The sequence below is a fragment of the Amphiprion ocellaris genome, chromosome 14 (assembly GCF_022539595.1).
Source record: "Amphiprion ocellaris isolate individual 3 ecotype Okinawa chromosome 14, ASM2253959v1, whole genome shotgun sequence".
NCBI lineage: Eukaryota > Metazoa > Chordata > Actinopteri > Pomacentridae > Amphiprion > Amphiprion ocellaris.
The window spans coordinates 11,564,952-11,583,985 of record NC_072779.1 but is presented as its reverse complement, the minus strand read 5'-3'; the positions used below and the strand labels follow the sequence as shown (position 1 = coordinate 11,583,985).

Sequence of the window (19,034 nt, the reverse complement as noted above, 5' to 3'; positions counted from 1 at the left end):
GGATGACATAAAACGAACTCTAAAGGACAGATGGAAAGATATCGCTTCAGCGTTCCTCTGCGCGACACAATGAATATGATATCTTTTGGCAGGTATTGTGGAAGTACTATGTGACGGGATTCATGTGGAAATCTCCCAGAAAACGTTGCCGCCAAATGATTTCTCATGGTTTGTCAAAGACAACACAAATTGGAAGAAACTGGCACCATACTAGAGCTCCAGCTTAGAAGTACAGAATCTTTCCACTAAATACAATAAATGCCAAAAAAAATCATTACAGTAGAGTGAAAGCATTTTAGAAATCAGAGTGAATAATGACAGGAATAATGAAAAACTGAATAGTGTGCCTTTCTATTGCTCTTTACATTCAAGCTTTGGAAATGCAATTAAATAACTGCACACATTGGTCCAATTGTGCAAAAAGTTATGAATGCACCTCCTGAAGATAAAATGATAATAATATTGTGAGCTGTTCTCCCTGAAGTCCATTTAACTAAAGAGAAAGTCCTTATGAAAACTGCATCTTTTGAGGGTCATCTAGAATAAGTGGCAAGTAGATATTGCTTGAATTTTGCCCTTTTTTACAAAAGTGTAAGTACCACGAAAGAAAGAAAAATAAATCCTTTCACTTCCATTTCAGTGGGATGATAGCAGAAATTACAGAGGATATCTCAAAACCTGAGCAAATACAACAAATCTGTCTGGGTGTTTCAAAGGAAATTGAGAATATTGAATACTTTCGGTGACCTGCTCCAAGAGTAAGATACTGACATGTTGACATTCGGCACCGGTGTCAGATGCAGCCGCTGACTTGTGGTGGGATTTGAATGCAAGTGCATAATCCTGAAGTTAGGGCAGACATTGTTAAAGAGACGGAAAGTGAAAGAGAGAGAAAGTGAGCAAGTAAGCGAGAGAGCTCCCGGGAAAATGAGAGAACAAGTATGAAATCCAGCAGTTAGGAGGCTGCGGTAAAAGTTTAAATGTTGTATTGATCACCGAAGAAGCGTCAGAAGTTTCAAGGACTTGCTGCTGGGAAGTTCAAGTTCATCCAACATGCGCGTCCTGCACACTGACTCTCACAGGCCAGAAAGGAATCTTAAGGTTATCTCCAGCTCCCGGTAACACTCCCGCACTACTCTTACCTCAGTGATGGAGCAATGCACTGAGATAATATCAATATCAAAGAGCTAGAGATTAAAGCAGGCGTTTGGAGCTCGCCAAGCAGGTGAAATGAGCAGCTGGTGATACAATGTATTTAATGATTAATGAGTATTTAATGATACATCCTTTTTAATGTTAATGAGGAGAGTGCAAAAGTATTCCCATCTGTATAGGCCTGTTCAGTCAAAGATCCATATAGTCAGTTTAACAGGTGCTCATACACTTGCAGGGTCTTTCAAAACAAGTGACCTAACTAAACATGAGCTTACAACCTAGTGTTTAGTATGTTAGCACAGTATTAAAAAGCACTAAACCTAACATACACCTAAGGCTGATGGCAATTTGTTTTGTTTCAGAATAACAAAGTATCTGACAGTCCATTTTGGAGATATCAAGGCATTTAACAAGTGAAAATTTTGTCGAAATTTGAAGGAATCCCCAAATTAGTAACGTATATGTTGTGCCTATTGTCTATTTAAATAAAATTTAGTGGCACTGTACCAACATGATCATTTCTACACAACCGGTGAAGATAAAGACTTGAGTGCTTTCATAGTGTGAGCTCTTTATCGCCTCACTGTGTCTAATAATCGACTGAACGTTTCTGGTTGTCTCTTCTTGCCGCTTGTTTATTCTTTCAATTTATCTTCTTTCAGTTTCACATGTTGGCATCTTCCTCTCTGCGCTGATGTCAGCAACATAGGCCAAAGAAAAATAACAGACCACTGTGAAATTGACAGCAGCATAGTGCTTCGCTTAAGCTTTACTTGGCAATTTGCAGTGGGAAACTGCAGTGCAAATACTGCCAGTCAGCTCTGCCTGTTGGTTCCCAGCAGTTCAGTTCTCATCAACTTTGCTGAAGGGCCCAGCAGGCTTCTCATAAGCTAGGCTAGCTACTGTCTAACCATGGACTATATTATTAACTGCATCCTTGTTTTTTTCTGTCTCTGTGTTGCATTTCTTTACTAAGTTGTCTCTGGCTCTCGGAAATCCCTTTTTGACTTGGACAACATTAAAACATGTTCTCTCTAGTAAGAGCGGAGCAGACTTCAGCTACCTGTTGTTCAGAATGTGTCTCACAGGATAATTAATTAAAAGTAGAAAGAAAAAGCTGGTTATGTAAAAGTTTTATGGATGGCAACTGCCCAGAGTTTTACGCAGAGAGTTCGACTTAATATATACCCTAAAAAATTTGTTTCAGAAGCACGATTTTATATAGTCATCAAAACATTGAAGATCTGCTATAGAAGAAGTGAATGGGAGATTTTACAAGCCCTAAAAGTCCTTCAAAAAAGTTAATGTTTTTTTCTCTCAAAAACCTTTTAGCAATATATCCAAAAGGAAAAATGTACTTCTTTTAAAATGCCAGAAAAATAACCAGTTCTATTTTTTATTGGCTAATTGTCCTCCTAATGGCAAATGCAAAAGAAATGTAAAAACAGTTACAAAAGAATTCACAAAACCTTGAACTTCAAATCTGCTTTCACTATTTTATTGCCACTTGAGTGCAGCAGATACGAGGTGTAAACGCAACCTGTCGTATTATGTCACCTTTTAAGTTCTTAAAAACCCTCTCTGTAATTTGTATGCATTTTGTTTCCTTGTTAACACATCTATATTGAGCATTTTGGGTTAGAAGATATATAATGTGTAGCAACGTAGCTGAATATTTCCACTTTGAAACTGCAGCAGGCAGATTAAAATCTACAAACACAAATTCAGACTTCCATGGTTTCATACTAAACAAAACATAGGACCTAATTCTGTTGCCTTGCGAGGTGGGACTTTCTGTAATATTCTTCTTTTTCAGAATCGGCAGCACTACAGTACTACAACTTGGCCACTTGTGTGGCGCAGATTCAGAGATGAGCTGGTGTGCTTTTGAGCTGTAGTGAAGGTTAGAGATGTCGGTAAAGCAGTGGCAGGGATTTTGTAGATCTGTACATTCCGGAAGAAGAAACTCCAGTTACATCTGAGGTATTTTAATTAATAAAAATAGAGATAAAAAGCTAAATATGTATATTTGATACACAGACATGAGTTTTTAGGGGCTTAAACAATGACGGCAGATGGATTTTATGAAGAACTTGATAGAAAACAGTTGTGTATTTTACATATCCAGCAGTTATAATGCATTCAGTAGCATTTGCTTGAAATAATTTGACCTCTCAGCTATGTTGTGGTCTCCTCCACCTCCGTAACAACTAAATGTTTTAGAATGCTCTCCAGCTGGTCGCCATTTTTGTCTATGGTTTGGAGTCGGAGGTATCTGTTGGAAAACCAAATCAGTAAACTGAATAACACTTTATATTTGCCAATTGCTGGCTCTGCAGCGGTCCACCTTTTGCTGCTGTATCGAATTATAATCCAACCCTTCCTGTTACACGTTTACACCTTCCTGACTGTGTCCAACAAAAACAAGTTCAACAGGATGAGACACTCTGCCTCCAGTATCACTGGTCTCTTCACACCTGACACCTCACCTCTCAACCTCAACAACAGCGCATCACATGCGTAACACTTGAAATTACTTCCATCTGGACTCAGATACAGAGGAAATGTAGGAGGACCCGTTTTCGGTAGGAGTTCTGGACTCTGTAATAGCAGCCCTAAATAAAACACCACACTGAGTTCTTGGAATAGATAAGTAAAAATACGTGTGTGTGTGTGAGTGTGTATCTTGTGGAGAGGCATGGGTGAGTATATGTTTCATCGGTTTACCTCATGCTCTTTCCTTGTATGTGTCTTCTTTTCCTGTGAGACATGAGCATGTGCAGATTGTGAATACAAATGTCTCACTGTGGGACAATAAAATGTCTCTATGTAACAACGACAATCTATCTTTGTAATTGGTGCAACAAAAGAACAATAAGGACGCTAAAGTTTAAGAATGCTGTAAATCATAAAGCAGCATACTATTAGAAGTATATATATATATATATATATATATATATATATATATATATATATATATATATATTCAAGATATTGTTGGCAAAATAGTTGAAAACGCAAATCCCCATTGTCTGTTTCACGCTCTGTGTAGCCTCATGTTTGCTGTGGCACCATAGAAGCAACCGCTTAGTTCAGTTATGCCTCAGGCTGACTGTGGACATTGCAAACATGTCACCGGTTTGACTAATACACGAAAACAAGGTGGAAAAGATTGAAGGTTTACGTTGTCCTCCAAATCATCCCACTGAATCACGATGAGAACATAACAGCTCTGACGAATCTTTAATTCTCGTGGCCTGGAAGGCGTAATGTTTTCCGCAGAGTGTAATTGCCAGTATAATCACTAATGAATTAATCTGATAATCATATCCACATTTCTTCTCCTTGTTGCTCCAACTTCTTCAAGCATCAAATTTTTAATAGGCACCATGAATGGTTTATGTCATTTTTTCCAGTTCATTGTCAGTGACTTTCAATTTGTGTCTCCCATGCATGCCACATTAGTAATGCTACTCTGGCCCTGGTTTTCCAGCCTGACCTCAAGTGTGAGTGCACAAGAATAAACACATCACATGTCAATACATTTTACTGCCAGATTTCTGAGTAAAAACTTGTTTTTCTATCACCTGTGATTACACTCCCTGCCTCCCCAACATGCAGAGGTGCCACATATAGTATGTGTGTGTCTGGTAGGAGCTGACTTCTTGTTGTTGGAATTGATGTGTTTTCAAACAGAATAGCAGACTCCTGAGCTCCAACTCTTTCAGTGCTGACAACTGGATGTTTATTGGAAGGATCACTGGCCTTCATCACCTGAGGTGACATATGCAATGTTAGATAAATATTCAGTCTGGTTCAGCAACAACTGCATTACCTTGCAAATAATCCCATTTTGACGGTCTAGTTTGCAGAAATTGACAGCACTTATATACATATTATAAAGCGCTAACATTAGAAAATAAATATATATGGATTTCAATAATGCTTGAACAGTATATTAAAGTAATTATGACTGCTTAATGTTTGACTCATACTGAAAATCCTCATCAACAGAGCCATTAACTAGACCCATGAGATCTTTTTGAGTTAAGGTGATTTCTTTCCTGGAGAAAGCAGAGTATGAAGAGCCTTCATTTAATAAACAGACACATAATGCTGACATTTGTCTTTTATAATAGGACCAGACTCTCATGAGGATTATGAGGCAACTGTCATTGAATTGCAGCAAGATTCAGTGAATTTACCCGGCTGTCCATTTACTCTGTAGAGTTGTGTAGGTGTAGAAAACTTCTGCCTATTTGCAAACTACAAATGAAAGTCAAGTAAGAAAGTTATTGGTCAGATTTGCAGAGGCCAGGAGAAGAGAGATATTGCTGCCAACTGTTTATCTTTTGCAAAGCTGATAATCCAGCTCAAGCTGCCTCTCAAGCCAGATGATTGTTGCCGAATATCTTGAAAAACGAATAACATACGAGAAACTATTGGTGCGCGACACGAGGCTACGAATGACGCGCGCGTTTGATGAAGTTGTCATCTGTTGGAAAGCTTTTGTTTGAGTGTGGAGATGAACTCAGATCAGGACAATTCACATTCAAAATGCACTTTGTGGACTCTGCCTCAGGCAAGCCAAACCCTTCATATCCCCCCCTCTACATTTAGAATGCACAACAGCGGCCCTCGTCTGTTTTCCCCTCTATTCCTCAACATTAAAAATGCCACTCTGCTCAGTCTGGCGGCACATGCTGCCAAGCCTACCAGGTTGTGAGGTTTAACAGCAGATACACCTCTCTGTCTCTAGACTCAGAGGCCATTTGCAGTACTTCAGCATTTACTGGGGAAATCTACAGCAGAAGAAGCAGCGCAAAGTGTGAAATCTCTTAGATTTGATGCATTGTCATATAGTGTATTCCCTCTATTACAAATTCTCCTTCCTATACCGGAGAAAAGAGGTCACTATTCTGAATAGTAGATTCTTACTATAAAACTACACCTGTGATTTGGTACATTTAAATGCTCGACCCACATAATGTTGTGATTCTGTGGCGTACTGGCTTTTCTGCAGAGTACAGCAGGCAGATATTAAGTCTGTTTAGTCCTAGGAGATTGACCTTTGAAGTGCACACTGAACTGTAAAGCAAAGCAGATGATTAAATCAGAAAGCTGTCTTAGCTCATCATTATAACAGCGAACATTTAGAAAAATAAAAGTCTAGATTAAAGCCGCACTGCACAATGGGAGAAATGCCTATTGACATTATTGATTATGAAACTACCAAAGAGAGTCTTTAAGGCATAACGTCTGTCATTATGTAAAATATTGCCTTTGTCTCTCCACATAATTACTTACAGAATTATATCCAGTTGACCGACTGCAGTCTTTGAAGGGCTTTAATTTCTTCGGGCATTCTATGTTTGATCAGAAAATTTGGCATTTTGGATGCTCAGCATTTGCGTACTCAAACTGTCTGTCCCAGCTGCCAAGTTCTACCAGGGCTGCAAACACACTGTGATCATGAGTTGTGAAACAGATGAATAGAAACTGAAGGACATGTAGCCCCCCAGGGGAGAAAAAGTGACTTTGTTTGATTGTTTTTTGTCTGTGTTTATCCACAAATATCCCCTCTGTTGATTAAACTGTAGCCACAATGTGATTTCCGTGAAATTAATATGCCCTGAAAACAATTTGATGAGCCTTACCCCCTAAAAAAATGAAAAGAAAAATTAAAAAGTAAGGAGAGCTATTCTTGTCCTCTTTCTTTCGTGTCATAATGTTACAATGTTGCATGTTGTTATTAAACACAGCGGAAGTTTTGAATAATGCACCTGGATTCCAGCAGGGTTTTTTTTCTTTTTTTATTATGCTTTCGTACCGAGCTGAAGTCAGTTCATCATAAATTTCTTAATACAGTCATCTGCTCCCGGCACAGCCCGGCCATGAGATTAAAATACGATCCTCTCAGTTAATGTATGCCAACATTCCGACAAAATAGTCTACTTGAATTGTATTACAAACACTTAATGTACTCTAACATACAGAACAGGAAAATACCATACAATGGACAGTTAATTGGCAGTTAAGGGAAAAACTGAAGCTGCAGCTTTGATTACCGGCTTTTATTTCCATGTTTTAATGACGTAAAGCCACGTTAGCCATTTTAGGTAAACAGAAACCCCATTATTTTGCATTTTCACAAACAGAATAAAGCTTTTACAGATAAGATTCTCCTACAAATCAGACCTGTCTATATATAGTGGTTGTAGAGCTGGACCTGTGTCTAATGTGGTCCAGCTGCAAAAAATAAAAGCATCAAAAAAAAAAAAAAAGACTGTGAAACAGCAGTAAAGCTTTCCCTACTTTTTACTTTTACATTTCATAGTCATTTGGCGATAGCAGTTATCTTAAGTATTTCCTGACAGCAAAGGTTTTCCCACTTCAATTCACATTTTAACACATTTTCCGCATGTGTACCTATTACCAGGGCATATTTACAATTTGTTTTTGTTGTTTTTAATACAGCTTGTGATCGGACAGCTAAATTCACTGTAATGTCGCATAATGAGCAGGTAATAAGCATAACATTCACCAAACAGATATATCAGGTTGTCATTTTGGTTGTTGCAGATGTTTATGCTCTCTGTGATCGAATTCAGTTTCAAATATTCATGGATGGATTTGAGGAGTTGCTATTTCCAGTCAGAAAAGTGACTAATAGATTTAAGGAGCCACATGTACCTCAGTTATTGGGCTACTGTTCTACCTCTTCCTAGAACCTGATGTGTTGCTATGAGGTTTGTAGTTAGTGGGACTAGTTGAGATGGCTGCGATCTATTCCCCAAACGATTGTTCGAGTGTCTAGTTGCACACAAAGTGACTGCTTTGCTTGAGCTTCATGTAGCTTCAGTTTCATTTGAGGTCTCTGGTGGTCTCTGCATTGTTTTTTTCTTGGCAACAGTTTAATTTCAACCCGAGGGTTTATTACTTTGTATTGGCTTTTTGTTTGTTTGTTCTGTTTTTTGTTTATTTGGCACATCTCACGGTTGATTTCGCAGTTTCATTCGTGCTTTGCTCAGCTGGGAGAGAAAATTATTTGTTGCACTTGGGACTTGTTTTTCCCCAAAATGTAAGCCTTTTGTTGACATTGCTTATTTGCCAATTTGCTTGACATTTTTCATTGTTTTGCATCAAATTGCTGTTGATTTAGTTTGGGTTGTTAAGTGTTTTTTAAAAAAAAATTGTTAAAGTTATCATCAAAAGGATAGTTTTTGTGTTTTTTTTAGACCTAGCTTGTTGAGATTTCTCCATTGTTGGTCAACTCTGTGTGATTGTGTGGATAAGTGTTTTTCATGTATCATTTCTTTGTAGCCTCAATTAACCACTGTGCTAGTACATATCTAAAGATACTGATAGGTGGCCTTGGTCTGTAGCCAAATCCAGCAGTTATCAGTTGCTAGCACTGAAACTCCCCCCAGTTTGATCCCTGCTGCCACAATAAGCCAAAAATTGTAAATATAATACACGTCACGGAAGCTAATCCTTGAGCTTCAACTGTTTTTCAACCTGTGTGACATTTTGATTCTCAAAGTGGGTTAAGTTTAGAATTTCTTTTGGGTGAGATCCCACGAGCTGACATTGTTGACAAAAATGACCCCCTGCTCCTTAGTAGGTTTAAATGGGCGAGGATTATAAAATGATAGCAATATGTAGACACAGAAGATTGTTCGGTAACATGTTCTATAGTAAACATTTAATGCAAACTGCTCATGAAAGTGAAAGCTCAAAGTTCAGTTACTTGAACAACAAGCATGCCCAAGCACATAAATAGCCTATCATATCCCTTGATAATGGAGCCCCCTCACCCTCTATCACTCTACTCTATTGGTTTTCATGCAGCTTGTTTCTCCCAAGATGCATTACACCTCCTCTGGTGAAGGTTGCAGCCGATGGGGACCAGTGACTGCCCTTGTGAGATGGGCTTCGTGTCCCCCACCACCTCTATCTAAGCAACACAGTCCCAGTGGCTTGTTTGAAATGCTGACAAGGATACACTTGGAGGCCAATGTGTTGTCCCTGTCATACGCCGGTCATACTGGTTCCTGTGCAGCTAGTCAGATCGGTAACTGCAGTGCGGTGCATTGGCTTTGGGAATTACATGCTTTCTTTATTTTATGTATATCATAGTAAGATCATTATTTTTTATTTTCTCTGCAGAATTAATTTGTATGTGCGTTTTTCATTGTTGTTAACGTTGAAATTAAAATAGTAAATCCTGCATAGGCATGGTATCAATTTCCATTGATACACAGATGACACTCAACTGTATGTCCTGTTAAGGCCTGGTGCTACAGACATTCCACATATTATGTCCTGTCTGGCAGAAATTAAAAGCTGGATGGCAGCAAATGAATGACCTTAAACTAGAAGTCATCATTCTTACCCCCCAGTGGTTCCAGCACTAGCAGTGTAAACATTCTGTCTCTAGTCTGAGTGCATTATGTAATGATGCACAAAAGGTAGCCTGCGATCCAGGGTAGTTTTTGACCTAAAGCTGTCTTTTGACACTCAGGTAACCAAAGTGTTACACTCATGCTTTGCACAACTGTGACAGCTAACCAAGATCAAGTCACTCCTTTCCCTTGCAGACTTAGAAAAGGTTATCCATGCTTTTATCTCCTCCAGACTGGACTACTGCAGTGCACTTTATTCTGCCATCAGAAAGCCAAACATACCAAGACTGCAGTTGGTTCAAAATGCTGCTGCCAGATTTCGAAGACTCACCAAGAGAAGCAGCCACATTTATGCCAATCCTTACCCTTCACTGGTTACCTTTAGGTTTTAGAATTGATTTTAAAATTGCTGCTTCTTTTGTTCGGCTGCGAAAGTATCACAGGTTTATATAGAAAAAAGTGTAACAACTTTCAACTGGTGAAAATTTATGTATGAAAAACGTTGATTCATACATTGCCTCTGGAACCTTGAGTATCTTCGACGAGAGTTTGAAAGACTAGACTACGCATGAGTCGAAATCAATACGTTTTGATTAAGTATTCAATTCAGGTTATTTGAAATCAATCAGAAACAGATTCAGTTCCCTTCTCACATTTTCTTTAATCCATGGTTTCTTTTTAGAGACTGATTATGTGCCCATCTCTAATGAGATGTGTCTGAACTGCTGTACTGTATTTAACATGACTTGAGGGTTTAAAAAATAGAAAACTATTTGAATAAAAACTAAACACTTCTCATCCTTTTAATTTCTTTTGAAGCAAAGCAAACACAGACACGGCACAGCGCAGAGTTTGAATGATATTAGCGGGCGCCAGGGCATAACACATCAAACTGTAGCTCTCAATCTTCGGCTGATATAGTTGGCTGGAAGTTATAAGTTTTTATTTTCCAAGCATAAAGCTGTGCATTTATGTTATCAGTTGTGCTGTGAGGGATTTCAGTTCAAACACTACCCCTGGAGCTTCCACCAAGGAAAACAGACTAATCCCATCACAGCCAAACCTCAATCTGAACACAAATACTAGTCCTAATTAAATATAAAATAACTTCCCAGATGCATTAAAACCAATATCACACTAGTCACATTTGGCGTCTCAGTCTTTATGTACATTGACCATCTTCATCTACATCTCTGTGGGGTCGCATCCAGGAGCGGATTAGGAAATGGTTTCCATCCTGTTTCACTGTGTCTCGCTGCGTCTGCCTGAGACAGACACTGTGACTGTCTGTCTTCTTCGCTGAGTCGTTTGCATGAATACTATTCTGCACGTCCCTGCAACAAACCCCCCTATCCCCCGCCCCACTCCTATTCTCATTTTCTCATCCCAGATTGCCCTTGATTTTTTATGTCTTCTCTATTTCACCTCCCTCCTCCTTTCATTCTCCTCCTTCTCTTGCAGCAAATCCCTTGCTTCTTCCACCTCTTCACCCACTGCTGCCTGAGGGTTTTGAGAAACTGTTACATAATGCACTTCAAATTATCACAATGCATGTATTATGGATATGGGGAGATACAGCCGGCATTACGGGATATGATAAAGAATAAAGGAATGAAATTACCAATCACTTGCTTTGCAGATTAAATGGGTCAATCTATCATGTTCATGGTTATTGAGATTAAAGGAAATTGTTCTGTCAGTTGCTGTGTGTGTGTGCGCTTATGTGCAAACTTGTGCTACTGAATCATCCCCCATCTCAGCAGTAAAGTACTAATAACAACCGGGTGATTCTGATGACACATGACAGTGGTTCTTACATTGTCTTGGCTGTGCCTCTATAATGCAGCATCAGTCTCCTACTTCTCATAGCGGGCGATTTCAGCCTTGCTCCTGTCTTATCTAAATGTTGGGCTGTCTGTCTGTATTTTATAGCCTCTGTCCTTATCATTTTTCAGATTTTGAGCTGCTCCCAAACCATTCCTTCCTTTTGCAGCTCTCTCTCTGTGCTCGCTGCTCCCCATCTAGCTGGTATGAGCTCCTCCTGTTTCCTTTATCCAGCTGTCTGTGTTCAAGGGAATTACAGAAGTCATGCTTCACCCAAAAGATACAGGACAGTGCCTGGGCACAGCTCAGGCAGAAGTAGACTCCCAGAGCACTTAATGCTGCTGAAAACATCCCCAGCAGTCATGTCTAACCTTCACTTCTGCCTAAATACTCACTGAGTAAGACAAAAAAAACAGTAAAGCCAGATGATGAAAGAATTATTTGGCAAAGCCTAACACATACAGAAAATCCCCCGAAGCCCCGCAGACACTCTTCTCCCATGCATTATAGATCAGTGGTAACTCAGCTCCCCTATGGATTCTACATGAAACTACATGATGAAACTAGACTGAGTGGCTAATATTTGTCACAATGGGATGTATAATGGGATGTCAAATGCAATTTTTATGCGTGATTCAAAATGATTCAATATCAAGTAAATGGATTAATTCAAATCAAACTGCAGAGCCCCTGCGTCTAATCTCTTCCCGTTTCTTTTTGAGCTACAGCTTAACATTCCTCTATTCCCATTTCATCTGTGCTGTGAACTCTCCCTCTCTGCCTGCTTTTCTCCATCTCCTCTGTTATGCACATAAAAAGGTTCCAATAGGGTCGTTGGGTGTATGGTATGAGCCTGCCTTCAGCTGTCTGGTTTGGAGAACTTTTTGGTTTTTTTAAACTTGTGCACCAGAAAGTTGAGAAAGCTCCTCTCGGTTTAAGAAAATCTGATTGATCTGACAACCTGTCCAACTTGCCTATCTCCTGTTTTGATTTTAATGAATTAAAATCAAACAGTCAAGTACCCCCATGGCAAAAAACCTTGGTCAGGAGCATAAATTATAGCAGAAAACTGAGTTATCTGAAGATGCCTGCTGGGTCATTGTGCAAATGAAGGGCATAACTATGTTTTAAAAGTGAAATGCTAAAATCCATTCTAAACTGAAGGATAGAGAAGAACCAGTGGATCAGGGTGAGCAGGATTTTTAACTGCTTAAAAACTTTGTCTCAGAAATCTGTAGTCAACATAGGGCTGGGCGATATGGCCTAAAAAAAAAATCTCCAATTTTTTCACAAAAAATCCCGATTCACGATTTATCCGATTTTTTTTTTAACCCCCTACCTAATCTCCGCACGCCGGAGTCCAGTCTACTCTATGCAAATGAGCTGCAGCCCTCTCCAGGTAAACACACCAGATCGCAGCTGGAAATGCGCCGTATGTTGCATGCTGGTCCGGTTGCAGTGCGTTTCCAGCTGTGATCCGGTGTGTTTACCTGGAGAGGGCTGCAGCTCATTTGCATAAAGTAGACTGACTTCTACTTTATGCAAATTGGATGCGGCGTGCGGAGATTCCACGCATCGTGAAACTGTCCTCAAACTTCTAAACTAGGCGTCGGTGACCTAAAACAAGGACAGATTCAGCTGCTGCACAGATTATTTCTCACCTCAAATGCTTTCAGAAATACTTTTCGCTGACGTGTTTTTTGAAATAAAAGGGAAAATTTGCAGCCGAGCCGCTGTGTTTATCTGACTTGTCTGCCGGACTGTCCAGCTGAAAGCTCGGTCACGTGACCACGTAGCAGCCTGCTGTTGCTCAGTGCTGTCATGTGATCATGTTGTGGTCTGCTAGTGACCGCCCACCGTCCATGCGATTTTCAGATGTGGTGCGTTGCCGTGCGGGAAAATCATATCTAGTGGACACGTGCCTTTAGAGCTGCACCGCTCGCCGCCATGTTGTTTGTGTATCAAGCGTGGGGGGGCGGGGGGCGTGCACTCTGAACTACGGGAGCCCAGCGGGAAGGCGTTGGTGGCGGATGTTGATGAGAAAATCGATTTTCATTAAAACAAATCGACATTAAGTACAAAGTCGAATTAATCGATAAAATCGATTTCTCGCCCAGCCCTAAGTCAGCATGATTGCAGGTACGCAGTAAATGAAGCAAGAACATAACAAGTGGCTTCCCATCACTTTGAAATACATTATGACTCTAAGTTGCATTGTGTCGGTATATAAAAGTGAGTGGAAGAAAACTATTCCGGAGGTGGTAATATCATTTCTGTGAAAAAGTTTCCAGGTATATTGGAAAAGTGATACAATGAATTTTTATACTGTATCTCACCTCGGATTAATTCCAGCTGGCATTTATCAAACAAATCACCTGTGAGTGTGTAACAGGAATACTTTTTCTTCCTTCTCTGTACAAAGCGAGGAGCTGTCAGTCCCAATTCTTCTAAAATCACTGAATGTCATAGCTGTTAATAGCCCATTGCTCAGACTGACAGTTAATGTACATCTAGTAACAATTATCAGCACAGACAGTGCAGCAAGGTGGTGTTAGTATTCAGAGAGATTGTCTGCAATAGTCTGCCAACAGCTGTATGTCCTGTCAAAATGTCTTTGAGCAAGACACAGAAATCCCCCATACTTATTCATTGGGAGACACTCTGGATTAAGGTGTCAGCTGAATGCCTAAAATGTAAAAATGTGAATTGTAGACTTAGGAACTCCAATAAACTAAAAAGCTGAGGCTGCCCATTAGCAACTCAAAACAAGTCCTGTCTCTGTCTGACTTTTGCCATATTTCTTCTTCCACTCCTTTGCACGTATTAGCACATTTTTGAGGACAACCAAAACCTGCTACATAATTACAGTATTTTCAGACCCAATTTGGAGGTAAATCCATCATCATAACCAGAAAAGCAATTCTTTTTGGATGTCAGGACCAGGTTAAAAGCCTTCACACACCAAACTGCCATCAGAATTGGCTTTCAAAAGTTGCTTTACATTAACTTTGTGAGCTGACATACACCTGAGCATGCTTTCTTTCTCTCTCGAACAGAGAGACTGAAGGTCTTTCTCAGTATGGAGTATGCCAAGTTCCAACTCACATTCTTGTGAGTTCAAACTTGATAAGTTCAGCGTAGGAGACGAAAACTCCCAAGAATGGAAGGACGGAGTACACTCTATATGCAGGTGGAGGAGCTGTGTTGTTGCTGACATTCCTGCTCAGCTGGGAGGGAATCGAGTGCACTTCAGCCAAGCTGTGCAACTATTCTGTGATGCCTTAAGTCAAAGCTCGCAAATAGGCTTTGGGGGAAAAAACATACAACAAAAAGTATATATTTTTAGAACTTTTAGCTAGATTGACAATAAAATGAAGCCAACAGTCAACTACCACACTGCTTCTTTATTTTGATTATCAAATATTAGTAAATAACAGTGAGATGTGGTGTAGTTCCCTAAGCAATACTAGCAAAATGTTAGAGATCCTCTTCTAATAAGTCTATCAGTATAATATTATTGTAAGTTAAAGTATATGTATATATTACAAACAAATAGGTTAGATTGTAAATAATGGCCCCACAGTTTAGCCTCAATGTACCAAAATTGAGTTCATCATTCATTCGTATTTTTTACTTTTATATATATTTTTTGTATATATTTCATATTCTCGGCTTTATTTTTGATGACAGATTTGATATTTTTTTTTATAAATGACACCACTCTTTCATAAATCCACTGATAGATGTTCTGCCATTCATCACAGATGGATACTTTTCAGCAGATCTCTGTTGCAAAAGTTTTATTACTTGACCTTTAAAATACTCAAGTCAGGGGACACACTTGGCCAGTTCATAATTTTCACTTTTTTCCCTTCTTTAAAAATCTTCCTCTGGCTGTTGCGGTGTGATTGAGATCAGTGTCATGCTGGAAAATTGCTCTCCTGCCAAGCTGTTTGAACTGCGTGCCATCTTTTCAGTCACTATTTGGTTATGCAAACACACAATCATGGTGCCATCTGTATAATGTAATTTCCACTATATCGTTTGCATTCATGCAGCCTCATATCAGAACACTCCAACCTCTATGTTTCACTGTCGGCATTATGCACTCACTGTGGTAGTCTGGCCCAGCTTCATGCCACACAAGCTGGACCCACTCTGGTCCAATTTTTGGTTTCATCCGAATAAGAATGCATTGCCAATATTCATTAGGATTCCTTTCATGTTTTGTCCATTTGCGCTGTTTTCTCAGCAATCGTTTCCTTCTTAGACACTGTCCACAGAGGTGAACTTATATGCAGTGTTCTTCACATTGTCTGAATAGTCACTGAAACACCAGTTTCTGTAGATTATCCATGTGCCAATTCATCATCACTTACCCATCTGTTTCTCAATGCAAAGTTAAATAGCGAATTGTGCATGACGTCCTTTTTCTAGGACGGACACTGCACCTTCTGTTGCTGCTCTTCCTATACATCAGAACCACTGGTGCATCTGTCCTTCAACTTTTTATTTATGCATTTATTTTTACCAAATGGCTTGGCGAGAGAAGACTGTTCTCACCTTGGATGGCTATGGACGTTAGCCAATCAGTTATATCAGGAGTTGGCCAGCTATCAGTGGAGTGACCGACTTGTTTGACATAGTTAAAAGGTCAATTCTGGAGGTCATTGTCAAGCAGGTATAATCATATCAAAATTTACTTTAGTAAAACAATAACTTGTCGTATAAAAACTTCTGGTGTTCTGAGTTGGCACAAATTTTTCATCAGTGCAATGTTTGGGACCACGATACTTACACACTACTTTTGAAGTAGCTGATAAAATTTGCAGCGCGACAACACTTCGGTTCATTTGGATCATTTCTGGCTGTGTGCGCACTTTGAAATGGAACATTACTTGTACTGTGAGTCATGATGTTCACACAAGTTCACAAGACCACATATACAGACAAGAAAAAAGACTTAGGTTGCAGTGTTTCAGCACCACCGAGACACGCAGACAGATGAAGAGACTGGTTTTCAGGGATTCAGCACCATGGATAGAGGTAGACTGAGAGCAAATGGATGTGAAGCTCTGCACTGGTAAAAGTAGGATTTATCTTTTTTTTTCCCCCAAGTCTCAGTCTTAACTAAGGCATATTTTAAGCATTGTTTTTGTACAGGCAGAGAGCTTTAGAGAAAAGTAGCTGGAGAGGGAATGAGAGGGAAGGGGAGAGATATGATGTAAATAAAGTCTCTTTGAAGAGAGTTTCTGTAATGTGTGATCCTGTCTAACTCTCTTTGAAGGTTTGCAACACCTAAGCGCCTTCAAAGACAAATCTCAGGGGACAAAAACCTCTGCCCCACACAAGTGTACAAGCCACATACACACGCATTTATACAAGAAAGCACGATATCACAATAACATTTGTAGACTTACTGTACCGTATTCCTCTTTGTGACGATTCCTGCGTGTTTGCACTCACCCACACATATGTATGTTAGTGCGGTTGTGTATGAATCAAAACTTTTCTTTTGAAAGGACAAGTTTCGGCTGACAAATAGCTCTAATAGCTCATAGACGCGTTCTTGTCATTGTGCGTCTGTGGTCTATCTTCACCGATATACAATAGCACATGATGAGAGAGAAAGCCGTTTAAATTAAACATTGAGGTCTTTGAAAAGACAAAACAGAGAATAAAAAAGTGTGGCAGGAGGGTAATGTGTAATCCCTCTGCAATACTAAAGCAGCTTGGTTACATGACCAACACACTCTGGAGTTCTGATTTGTGTGAATTACAGATATCTTGGTGCCAATTCATTGTAAGACTAATGATGAGTCTCTCCTTTTACTACAAGAAAGCACTGACACGTGTGTGGGCAAGTGAGAATAAAGCAGAGCTAGTCGTCACTCACCAAAGCAGCTTCTGGTGAAATATTCAACACAGCGGTCAACTTCTTGTGTGCACTCTGCCACAGCGGGGACTTATGCAAAGCTATGACAACTGTAGTGAGTAATAATATGCTGCCCTTTGCGCCTGCTGTGACGGGTAATGTACTGTTGTTAACTCAGGTGTTTTCCCTTCTACACTGTTGAGTGGGCTGTTTCAATCGACAGTATAGCCACCCTTTGAGTTCACGATTGTGGGTTCACTGTGGTTTTTTTGAACTGCTGAGTGGGCTGTTGGAGTTGAGAGAGATCAGCTTTAAGGCAGAAATGCAACGTGTGAGTGGCAGGGAAAAAAAAAACACGCACACAAATGCATATTTTAATGCCACTCTTCTAGAAACCTGGGAAACCCTACAAAAAAGACAAAGAAATGCCAACCATCAACATTCAAAAATACCTTGAATAGCATTTTTTAATTAGGCTTTTTGTTAGACAGTCTCATCTTTTTGTTGGTTTTGATGGAGCCAATTGTGAACAGGCGATTAAACAGAAGTCTGGCGTCCCTGCGACAGCAGTTTTTCCTGAAATTGCGCATGAGATTGACAAGTGTACTGTGTGTCCACAAATACACAATTTACTGTTAAGCCCTTTAGGGGTGTCATCATGGTCCGAATTCAGCAATAAATAAAAATAAATAAACAAAATCACCTATTCCCCTGACATCCAAGTCTCACACACACACACACACACTGCAGGACAAATAACACCAGTGTTGATATTTTATACTCACTGGGCCACTTGACTGTGTGCACTCACTGTAATATTTCTCACAAGGCTACACCAAAGGATGTCTTATGTTTAAAAAGGTTCAATCAGATGAATGCATAAGTGACTATAAAAAACAGCAGGGATAGGGATGTTGAACAAGCTCTCTTTCTAATGAGCAATAATCTCCATCTTATTCTGTCAAAAAAAGGGAAGACCTCTGTTTGATTACTTTAAATCCTATAAATGCAGCTATCTTCAGGCTGCCATAAAGTTTAATAAGACAGAGATTAAAAGGTTATTTGCGGGCCATGCTACCCAAATTGAATCACACTTTTACACATTTGCCCTGCTTTCCAAAACATACTTTTTTGCATCTGAACTTTTTGAATTTCACGTCTTAAGAGCTTCAACAAATAAGAAAACCTTGGTTCAAGGCAATTCAGACCTATGAGTAAGATGCACCTCACCCAAACTTTCCATACAAAAAAGCTGTGCTAGAGTGCATAATGTGGGAGTCTGACAACAAGACTGCATTCAAAATACTCCAGTCATCACCGTGTCCATCTTGACTTAAGGAAAATACACTCAAATAAAAATAAAAAAAATATTTCCCCTGTGAATAAATGCAAGGCCAGGTTCATTGTGTCCTTAAATGAAAGGTTGAAACTGCTTTGATGAATCCTAGGGGTATTTCCCCATTGACTGCTAAGGGAAAAAAAGATTCCTGGTTGCATCTTAGTGGCTGAAAAAATAGTTGCTGATTTACGGATTATGCAAATAAATGCATATTTCCTGCCCTAATTGTTGCCTGATAAGGCACAAAATAGCCAGTCAGCACAGTGTGGCAGACTTAGCTGTATAACATATCCATGTTGACCAGTTTTTACTCTCAGGTTTGTTTTTAAAGACAATCTGGCATAAGAATGAGATGCAGGCTTCAGGAATAATCTGTTTCATTGGTTCACAGTAAACAGAAAACGTGTCTGTAGATTGTCATAAAAACCTGTGCATG

At 39.6% G+C, this 19,034-nt stretch overlaps 1 protein-coding gene across 1 annotated transcript in view; it reads right to left on the bottom strand.

Moving 5' to 3' along the window:
• The window catches only part of mtnr1bb (melatonin receptor 1Bb), a 42,380-nt gene that overhangs the window by 21,231 nt on the left and 2,115 nt on the right, over window positions 1-19,034 (bottom strand). The gene's annotated exons all lie outside the window — the stretch shown is intronic.